We start from the raw sequence: 12,176 nt of genomic DNA, 5'->3' as shown, positions 1-12,176 counted from the left end.
TCCTGAATAATTTAGATATATGATTTATATATATAAAGTATATATATAGTATATATATATATATATATATATGTACTTTTATCTTGGTACACATGTTATTTTCTATCAAGTCTTTATGTGTATGTGTGTGTGTGTTTGAAATAAATGTAAATTCCTTATTTATTGATTACAACATGCTATTTTCTTTTTTAACAGGTTTTTAAAAATTACATTGATTACTTAATACCTAAGTGTCTTAAATTTTTAATTTTTAGTTTATTCTGTCAATATCTAAAATATGTCAGTCTTTCACAATTATTGTGAATTGTATATTTTCCTTTAACTCTATGAAATATGTATATATGATATATACATATAGATGTGTATGTGTATATGTATGAAATACACATTATCAGGTCTATTAAATTGTCTTAAAGGGTTTTATTTTATCAGTATACTTTAGTCTTTTATTTTGCTTATAGTTCATATTTTTCCTTAAATTCTACTTTTTAAAATTTGCTACATTTTCTTTTATATGTATTAACAATGATTTGTCTCACAAACTTTTTCATATCATGTAAAAAAAATCAGTTTATGATATTCTTCTGCTCACAAATTTTGGATTACTTCCCATCTCATTGGGAGTAAAATTCAATGTTCTTACTTTGTTTTCCAGCCCCAGTGATTGCACTTCCACAAATTCACTTGTCTGGGTCTATAACTTTAACTCTCCCTTTGTTCCCTCACTCAAGCCACACTGACCTCCTTACTATTCCTTGAACAGGCCAAACACTCTCCTACTGAGAACTCTTGTATTTCTTCTCCCTCTTGCCTGGTATGTTCTTCTGTTAAAAACTACATTACTTACTGCCTTACCTCCTCTTATTCATTATTCAAATATCACATTATCAGAGAGGCCTTCTATGATAAACAGAATAAGTTTCCCCAAAGATTTCCATGTTTTAAGCCTCAGAAACTGTGAATGTGTGAAATTATATGACAAAGTAGAATTAAAGTTATATGTATTCCTCATTACTAATGTGGTATTCCTCATTACTAATTTATATATATGTGTGTGTGTGTGTATACACATATCACATATACATATAGATATTCATATATATGTATATCTGGAGAAAAACCAACATCCTATGAATCATAGAAAGCAGCATTCCAGAGATGCCTCAGACAACTGGCTTTCCAATCAGGTTAGCCATTTCTGTTGCCACTAGATTCTACATTCCAAAGATGCTCCACTTAAAAGAAATACATAATTTTCCTACATGTTTCTTACTTTACTCTTTTGCCAAGATATTTTGGAAAGAGACTGAAGCTGCCCAGAATTGAGGTAACTATTTCAACCAAGAAGTAATTTTATGTTTTATCAAAAGGCACTGATTACCACTTAGGAGAACATTTCTATCTATAGCCAGATCCATCTGGATGATAACGTCCATTAGTTAGGAAGTGGAACGTGTGCATGTTTTCCAACATATAATCATCTGGACTCTAAATAGCCAATCACGCTATTTTAAGTATCTTAATGTGCCTTTTTAACATATGTGGAAATACCAGGGACCTTAATTTTATATCCTTTCTGTATATACTAAAGACACATTTGTATATACCCAGAAAACTGCAGTTTTTAAATAACAGATTGCATGGATCTTAGACATAAATATTTCACTCTACAGCGTCCTTACTTTGTGTATGACAACTACATAAGGAGAAAAGTAGAATAAATGATTGACAGAGGCAAAGACACATTGTGGTATGAATTCTACTTGTCTTTATTTTCTGTATTTTAATTTTTATTGCAAAATAACACATACTTCATAAAAAGTAGTGCAGATGAAAGTTGCCCCATTCCCCATTTCTAAGTCCCAGAGATAATCACTGAAAATACTTTAGTATGTATACATCTAGATCACACATTCATGAATATAAGCTGGCTCTTACATACACATATACACACCAGTATATGTGTATATATATTTATTTACATAAATATATATGGATGGAATAAGACAATAAAATTGTTTACAACCTTTCCACTTGTAATATGGCATGGACATAATTCCATGTTAGTACATAAAACTTTCTTTTTTTTTCTGATAGATATATAGTATCCCATACTACTACTAATATGTATTTAAATATTTAAATTCTCTCTTTTTCTCTCTCCCTCTGTCTCTTACCCTAGTATTGATTTGCTACCACAAAAATCTTTGTGCCTATACTCCAGAAATTTCTGAAGAATATTTCTATGTGTCATATTCCTTAGAAGAGGAATTGCTAGAACAAAGGCTATTCACATGTTATATTTTGATTATGACTAAATAAATAGGTCTTCTTTTTCCTCCAGCAATGTTTGGCAACATCCTTTTTCCACACAACTGACAACATACTAAGATCACCTTTCTTTTCTTATAAAAATGTTTGTTTCCCCTGGAGTTACTAATTGCTTCTTTTATTCGAATTTGCTTGGGTTTTCTCTGCTTATTTCTATCCCTGCGTAAAATTTTTGATACAATATAATTTCCCAAATATAATACTCCCTGTTTGGACAAACAAATCAAGTAGTTTCTGAGTTCCTTGGATTGCCTATCTGTCCTCTCTTTTCATCATCTTATTAGGAGCCCTGGCCTTGTGACGCACTTAGATCTTCTAGATCTCTAGGTCCTAAGTGTGGCTAGCATTCTGGGACTTCCCTTCAATATTATCCTGGGAATCTCCTTCACCTCTTTCTGATGTTTGAGCTCCTGTTTCTGGGATCTTATACCTTCTTTCTAAGATGACTCTCTTATTTTAGGAACAAATACCTTATAGTAGATTGCTGAGAAAGTGCTTATGACAAATCAGTTGTTTTAATTTATATGCCTGAAATATCTTTATTCTAACCTTACATTGGATTCATCATTTGGTTGGGTTTAAAATACTAGGTTGAAATATTTCCTTCTGATAAATAGGGTTTTTGTTGTGGAATCTATACTGAATTCTGAATTTTTATATAGAAGTCACTCTTTTCTTGATATAAACTTTCAGGATTATTTCCCTATTTATGGTATTTTAACTTCATGATAATGCAGTGTATTAGTCTTTCTTCATGCATTGTACTAGAGACTTCCTGTTCTATAAACTCACGTTTTCAGGAAATGTTTTATATTATTATTATTTCTTATATTATTCCTTTGATAAATCCTTTCTATTTTTTCTGGGTTTTTTTTTTTTTTTTTTTTTTTTGGTGAGGAGTTCTACAAAATTGATGATAAGTTTGTTAGAATGTTTCTCTACTTTTATTCTCTCTCTCCTCTATATTTCTTTCCTGTGAGATTTCCTCAAATTTGAATTGCAAACTATTAGCTGTTAAGTTAGAATTTCATATCTTTGATTTCTAGGGACATTCTCTTGACCTACATTGCTTTAATATTCTTTTTCCCTCAGTAGTACTTTGTTTTGTCTCATAATGCAATATCTTCTCCTATCTGTAACATTATATATAGGACTTTTCCTCTAAGTTTTTTCTGCTCATTGAGTTTCCTCTTTCCTCTGACTTCATTCTATTTGTTACTTTTGTTTCTATTGCTCATGTTAAGGGATTTTATCAGACATCTAGTGACCCTTGGCTGTCCATTTATATGTACAGCAACACATTAAGAATGTTATAATCTTGGGGCGTCCTTGGTGGCGCAGTGGTTGAGAGCCTGCCTGCCGATGCAGGGGACGCGGGTTTGTGCCCTGGTCTGGGAGGATCCCACATGCCGCGGAGCGGCTGGGCCCGTGAGCCATGGCCACTGAGCCTGCGCGTCCAGAGCCTGTGCTCCGCAACAGGAGAGGCCACAGCAGTGAGAGGCCAGCGTACCACAAAAAAAAAAAAAAAAAAAAAGAATGTTATAATCTTGGTGTTGGTACAGGATTAGGGGGTAGAGGTCTTGCTGACTGTTTTTGGGGGGGTGCCCCCTTTTATAGTCCATTTCCCACAAGATGAATCAGATTCTTCTGCCTCATGAGTTTAAGTTTAGCTATCAACATACTTGGATTGGAGAATATTCCCTTGTTGGCAGAAAAGTGTCTTCTCTCTGCCTAACCTGTTTCTGGTTTTACTGAGTACAAAGCCTCCAGCATAAACTTCAGCATGAAAGTATCTTGTCTTCTAGCAAGAATGAGGGAGGAACAGAAACCTGGATACTTGGGCAGATGAAAATCTCAGGGTCTAACTGTTCCATAGACATCCAAACATCCTCTCAGTTTTAGCCCTACCATGTACCTTTACCTTCAAAAGTCTCTGATGCCTTGAACTCCTGAGCCCTTATTGGAGAACCAGCCTGCTTTTTGTTATTCCCGTAGGTCCCTAACACAGCTCCCTTCCACACTCACATATACTCTGTGGAGCAGCAAACCTTGACTCACCATATTCCACAAAATCACTTTTGTCAACTCTTCCTCTCTTTGTCTTTGAGGCTGTGTATGTGCTTTATTCCATCGCTGTCATTTTAGTAGAATTTTGGGATGGTTCAGAGATAAACATGTGTTTGATCTTTCAGGTTTAAAATTAAGCATATAATTTTGATTTTTTACATTCAAAAACAAGTTATATGTTTCTATTTATTCAGGATTACTGTTGTATCCCTCAATAGTGTTTAAAAATTTTCTTTATGTTAGTCCTACACATTTTTTTCTTAAGTATTTCCCTAAGGTTATTTTTTTAATATTCTGGAAATTCAAAACACAAATTTTAAAAATTTTCATAGTCTTTCATTTGAAATTTTTATTTCCACAAACCTGTCCTTAGAGAATAATCTAAAATTCACATTAGGGATTCTAAAAACAACAATAATAGCACAGTTTTGTTTTATAGTAGTATATTTATATGTCTTAAATAGCCAAGGAGAAGAATATTTAGTATGTTACATGCATCAGTGACATTAAAATGATTACAAAAGGCTTTCAATGTCTTGAGAACATGTCTCAGATATAATTTAAATTGATCAATACACATGGAAGATTAGAGGAATAGTGATAAAATTTTAAGCATCTTTATCTTTGGGTATAAAGATAATGGTGGTTTTCTCCATTTTGTCTATTTGTCATTTTCCAAACTTTCCACAATGTAAAAACAGGGTTTTTTTTGGATTTTTTAAGCAGAAAAAAAATGCTCATATTATGGATCTGATACAATGAGGAAATAAAATGAGTTGGTTTTTTTTCCAGATGGCTGATTTTTAACCATTAAAGCATTGAAAATGCACTAACAAAGGAAAGTTTCCAAAATGACACTTTTTTTGTTTTCTGAAACTGATCTAAGATATTCATTATAAAAATTGAAGTGTGCAATAACAAATGTATAGAGTGTATAGGAAATTTATAGTTTATATATATTTATACATACATTTATTACTTATATTTCTTTATAAATATAATTAAACAGAACACAGTGATTTTATAAATGTAGGACTGAATCTCAGAAGAGTCATATGGCCTTTGCAGGTAGAGTCTCTCATACCTTCTGAGATTCAGGACCTTCTTCTTTGTTAGTACAGAAAAAGTCACATTTAGAGAGGTTTCCAAGGGTGGGATCAAAAATTCATATTACATATTGAGAATGTCTGATTGTTCCAAATGGTTGATTTGAAACATAAGGCTAAAATTTATAAAAATGGGTTATTTAACTGTTATCTGTTATATTTTTGGTTATAATTATAAATATAAGCTAACTTTTAACTGTAGGGAGTAATTTTCCTGACAAAACTAAATGATAGCACTATATTTGGAATTAACAGTGTGAAGATGAGGAGGATCATTTTTGCAAGAATTTTCAAGGACTTCCTTCATCAAAATTCCAAAAAGCTCTCCATCTTTTGATATTCAAATCATTCTCTCTTGAAAGATCTCTTTTCTTCTTCTCTTTTACATTTTTCTTCTTCTGTCGTTAACTGAGCTAACTCTGCTAGAATCTTCACTTGTTAATAGCTTTGTGTTGATTGTATTAATTCTCAAAACTCACTTTACTAGATTTCATGAAATCCTGCAATCTTCACAATATTAACAAATTCCTTACCTTTTTTGCTTAGTGTTTCTATGAATAGATCTTTACAGTATCTGAAAAGCAGAAAAAAGTATGATATGACAGAGATAAAACAGTGCATTTAGTCTAAATGGAATATCTTAATAATCAGTTCATTAGTGAATATGTTCATTAATGAACATCTGCCTTATTAACTATTAGCACTGGAATGAATGGCTTTCCTGTGTGCAGGTTTATTTGTAACTCTTCTAAATTGCTATAAACTTTGTTTTTGTTTAATGTTTACAATAGTTCATTGGTCTCCAGTGTTAAAATTAGCTCTTCGTGGCATGTCAGGTCTTGCTCGTATCGTATCAGTGAATCTGCCTATAGCCAATCTTCCCTGCTTGCCCTAGCTCTAACACCCCACCTCTCAGTACAAACACATTCCTGCCACTTTCCAGTTTCTTACAATGATCTCTAAAATAGCAGGGGGTAAGCTCTAGACAAAGATTCAATGGGCTATCTTGTAAGTGATATGAGCTGTAGGATACAGATTTTGTGACTTCATTTTGACTGCTTAAAATGAATCTGGAGAATACCACTTCTATGGGAAGTTACATATTATACACTCATACATGCACACACATTCCAAGGGTAAATATTTGAAGTTCTTTTTTTTTTAACTGCAAGACATCTTAGAGCATTTAATATGCTTTTGGGCAAAATAAGTCTTCAATGTGAAGATGTAATATGTAGCATATCTCAAAATCTACTTGACTTCATACTTCTTTATTTTTAATAATATCTCAATGGACTACTATCCAGAGAATATTTCGAGACACCTATCTTGCATCTTCTTTATTCTCACTTATTTTTGAATCCCATTTCATTCCCAACAATTAGGAACACCACATAGCTCACACTCATAGAACCGAAGTACTATATTTGGCATTTTAGTCTTATCATGGGACTCTGTACCAGTATTTTCCTTAAAGCCAAATTCAGTTAAAAATTCCAACTTTTGTTGGCACTTTCAAGTCATTTTGACTTTCTTTCTTTTCTTTTTTCCACCAGAAGTAATGAGCCACATGCTCCCTTGGCTTTCCTGTAGACCAGTGGTTCTCAGTGAAGAATGGGAGATGTCTGGGTACATTCACAATTTGGGGGGAAAGGTTGCTACTGGCATCTAGTGGGCCAAGGCCAGATATGCTTTTATATGTTCTACACTGCAAAAGACAGCCCCCAAAACAATTATCAAGATAGTGCAGGTTGAGAAAAACTGCTATAGATAACTGCTTTCCACAAACACTTTTCACAAATCTTTAAAGTGATATTGTGGTAAAAATCTGGAAATGCCCAGATTAAACTAAAAACCATAAAATATGTTAATATGGATTTCTTCCCTTTCAGGTAAAATAACCATTGACTGGGGAAAGGCAACTTTCTCAAACCCCAAAAGTGCAAGGCTAATTATAAACTCTTAAATAGTCTAAAAAAAAAACATTAACTGAACTTGATAGGTAAATTAACGCCGTGGGCCAGTCTCTTGCAACAATCATGCTTTGACACTTTTCTTAACATTTTCCCTCCTTTCTAATACTTAGACTGAAAGAGAATTTCTAATTCTTATTCCACTCATTACTTAACGGGAACACCGAGGTCACCGCAAATAAAGCAGTATAAGTTAATGAGAACAGCTTTAGCCAAAGAGGAGGTATTTCTCCAAGTACATCAAGTGCTTCACATATATTAAGAAATCCCAGCTGAATCGATTTAATAATGTTGGGATTTGCACATTATTACAGAACCTTCATTATTCACCCAGTCTGCACATACCACAGCACAAATGAACATCTCAGTCTGGTGGTATTAACATTGCCATTTTCTCACCCATTCCCAGACCATCTGCTCCATGCTGATCATTCACTTCTTTAACATTTAACAGTTACCCAACTGCAACTTGGCAGATTTGTGTACTTTTGAAAACAGCTGGTTTAATAACTGCTTTGAAGCTTTTGTATAAAGAAATTATTTTGTAGTGCTTTGTAATAGTCTTTTTTTATCGGTGCCTCTGAGGAAAGAGTATTACACTTGCTCAATTTATGCATCTGCAATCGCACATAATATTTCTTGTCACATTTGGAAACATATTTTCAGTATTTATAGCACAATAATGTAAGAAGTCTTTATTACCCTCCTTGTTTTTGCTGTTTGTTTTTTTCAAATGTCTCTGAGGGCCAGAGTGAACCTTTTGCATGGAATAATTTAGCATGGCACAAAGGTATAAATCTGAGTTGTCTCAGTTTCCTTTCATTCACAGTGTCTAATGAATTTATTTCTACTTCAGTGACGTTTCTCTTTTTCCTCTTTGTTAAAGACAATGCAAGAAGGAAAATAACTACTTGTTTCAATCTTCCTGCCCTCCAAGTAGATATATTCCCTCTGGGGAGTTTATTAGGTAACTTTTTGAACTGGCTGCCCTGTTAATGACTGGCAGTAGCCTAAGGGCTGCTTCTAGGGACTGGCACTGTTGTGACTTCTTGATCTGGGTAGGGATTACATATGCATTTTGACTTTGTGAAAATTTATTGAGGTATACATTTTGCATACTCTTTTGTATGTATTATATTTCAATTAAATGTTCAACAATTAAACATACCAAGAGAAGAAACAATTTCACTGGATTCTCCTCCTGTGTGTAGGCTAAAATCCTAAATTCTTCATCATGGCACAGAAAGTCTTTGGTCCTGACGAATCTATGACATCAGTATAATATTCTACCGTTCCTTACTTTACACATTGTATTCAACAATACAGAGCTGTTTGCAGTTTCTAATACAAATTGCTGTTTCACTACCTAAGGATTTACCACTGATTCTATTCACTGGTAGTGGTAAGGGAGGAGGGTGGCTTTCACTTCAGTGCATCCTCTTGATTCTTGTAAATTCAGTGTCAAAAAAATAAACACTAATATTTGTCTATGGACATATTAGATCTAATCAAATTTTTTAAAAATCATGTTTTCATGGAGATTTATTTTTCTCCTTCTTCCCTAGTCTAAGACATTTTGTACAAATGTGTTTTTTCTAATATAGCATTTTTGCTTATTTTTGTACTTACTTAAGTTTCCTAACTTACCTCCCACTGTTTTCAAAAGCTTAAAGGTTTTGCTATATGATTCTTTTCTTTCAGAATGAAGCTAAATCAAAACCTACATTTTATGGGAGTTCCCTGGTGGCCTAGTGGTTAAGATTCTGGGCTTTCATTGCCATGGCCTGGGTTCAATCCCTGGTCGGAGAATTGTGATCCCTCAAGCCGCATGGCATGGCCAAAAAAACAAAAAAAACACAAAAAACAAAAACCTACATTTTAGGTACATTAAAATACAAGAGAAGAGACCTCTGCTTTTAATCAAGATGAAATAAGAGGAACTGGATTTATCTTCTCATCTGAAACAAACACACAACAATACACAGATGAAATGTAAAATGATAGTATTCAAGGCACTAGACATCAGACAATAAAGGAAAGGAATCCCTAAGAGACAGAAGAGGAAGGATCAAGGTGGCTAAAATTTCTAGGAAAAAGTAGCTGTGAAAAGAAGTACGTAGAAAGAGAATCCCAGAGATCTGCAGAGTCCAAATGTAGCATTCAGCATAGTAGTGATCAAAGCATGCGTACAAGGAAACTGAATCTGTGGAAAGAATCATCTGAAAAGATAATGAGAAAGAACTCTCAGCACTCACATAGGAACTGGAATAATACCTGTTTCGACCAGCCAGACTAGGACATGTCAAAACTCACAGAGAATTGGCTAGAGTACAAAGAAGGCTCTTGCTTCAGTAGTAAGAGGTATTTACACCTAAATTAAATGATGCTCTAGTCCTGCCTAACAAATCAATTTACTTTTTTTTTACAAGTAAATTAAGTGCATCCCTGAACAAAGTAATATTCATATAGCTAATCTAAGCATACTATACTGTGTGTGTGTGTGTGTGTGTATGTATATATATATATATATATATATATATATATATATATCAGGAATACACAAATATCCAGCTCCCAACAAGGTTCAGTTTACAATACCTGATATCCATAGAAGAGCAGCATCCAAAGAAACAGAAAAATATAACATAATAAGAGGAAATGATTCATTGAAACCCACCTAGGACCAACACAGATGTTAGAATTAGCAGAAAAGAACATTAAATATTTAATATAACTGTATTTCATATTGTCCAAGAGATAAGTATAGACATTGAAGATTAGGAAGAAAAAGACTCAAATTAAACTTTTAGAAAGAAAAACTAAAATCTTGGAGCTGAAAAATACATTGGATGGGATTATTCACAGATTTGATATTATAAGAGAAAATGATAGTGAAATTGACAACATAGCAAAGCAAACTAACTATGTGTATACGTATAACTGAATCACTTTGCTGAACACCTGAAACTAATACAACATTGTAAATCAACTATACTCCAATTTAAAATAAAAATTTTAAATTAAATCAATTAAATATCTAGAAAAAAACTGAACAGGTAACCTAATGTGTGTCCAGTTGGAAGCCTGAAAGAATATAGAGAAAGGAGACAGAAAAAACATTTGAAGAAATAATGGCAAAAACATTTCTAAGTATAATGAAAACCATAAACCCAACAAAACTCAGGATAAGATACATAAGAAAGTTTCAGTGAGACCCATCATAACCTAAGTGCCGAAAAACAGGAGTGAAGAGAAAATCTTAAGCCAGAGACAAAATAAGATTTGTTAAGAGAAACAATGCAAGTGAAAAAGCAGATGACCAAAATCTTAAAAATAATGAAAGAAACAATACCGTCAACTTAGAATTTCATATTCAGCGAAAATGTCTTTCCAAAACAAAGATAAAGGCACACAAGACTTTGAGACACACAGAAGTTGAAATAATTACTCACTAGCATATGCATATTACAAGAAAGAACAATGAGTTTGTCAGGCAGAAGAAAAATTATATGGTAATTTGGATCTATACCCCAAAAAATGAAGAACATGGTAAATGGTAATAATGTGGGTAAATAAATTAGGTATTTTTCATATTATTTCAGTATCTTTAAATGATAATCAACTGTTTAAACAAAAATAACAATTTATTGTGCAACTTGTAATATATGTAAAAGCAAATTGTTTGAAAACTGCAGCACCAAACAGAAGGAATGAAAGGAGAGTATGATAGAGTAAAGTTTGCATACTACATAGACTGTGGCATAATATCACTTGAAAGTACATTCTGATAAGGATGTCTGTAATAAACCCTAAAAGAGGCACTAAAATAGCACAACAAATTATAGCTTATGAATCAATAAAGAAGGTAAAATTAAATTATGAAAAATAATTAATCCAAAGAAAGTAAAAAGAGAAAAAAAGGGAACAAAGAACAGATAGGGCAAATAGAAAACAAATAGCCAGTAAATGAAAAAAAGCAATAGACTGGAAGAACATATTTGCAAATCAAATATCTGATAAAGTAGTTGTATGCAGAATGGTAAAGGACTTCTAAAACTCAACCGCTTTAAAAAAAAAGAAATATTTGAACAGATACTTTTCATTAGGTAAAATAAATAAATGGCAAATAAACATATGAAAAGATGCATAACATCATAGTCATTAAGGAAATGCATACTGCAAACACAATAAGACTCTACTCACACCTAGTAGAAAGGCTAAAATTAAAATTGACCATGCCAAGTGTTGTTGAGGATGTGGAAGAATGGGAATTCTGTTACACTGCTGATGGGAATGTAAAATGGAACTCTTTGGAAAAAAGTTTGGCGTTTTTTTTTTAAAGTTGTACTTGTCATGTAATCCATTCACATCACTCCTACTTACCCAAAAGCAATAGAAGCATAAGTCCATATAAAAACTTGTGCACAGACACTTCCCTGATGGTCAGGCAGTATAGAATCTGCCTTAACAATGCAGGGAAAGTGGGTTCGATCCCTGGTCAGGGAACTAAGATCCCACAAGCCGCGGGACAACTAAGCCCACATGCTGCAACTACTGACCTTGAGCACCTCAACTAGAGCCCATGTGCCGCAAACTACAGAACCCACAGATTCTGTAACCTGTGTGCCACAACTACAGAGCCCATGTGCCCTGGAGCATGTGCGCCATAACTGGAGAAGAGAAAACCCGCCACCACAAC

The sequence above is a fragment of the Mesoplodon mirus genome (genome assembly GCF_964341445.2).
Source record: "Mesoplodon mirus genome assembly, chromosome: 9".
Lineage (NCBI taxonomy): Eukaryota > Metazoa > Chordata > Mammalia > Artiodactyla > Ziphiidae > Mesoplodon > Mesoplodon mirus.
This window is presented reverse-complemented; position numbering follows the sequence as displayed.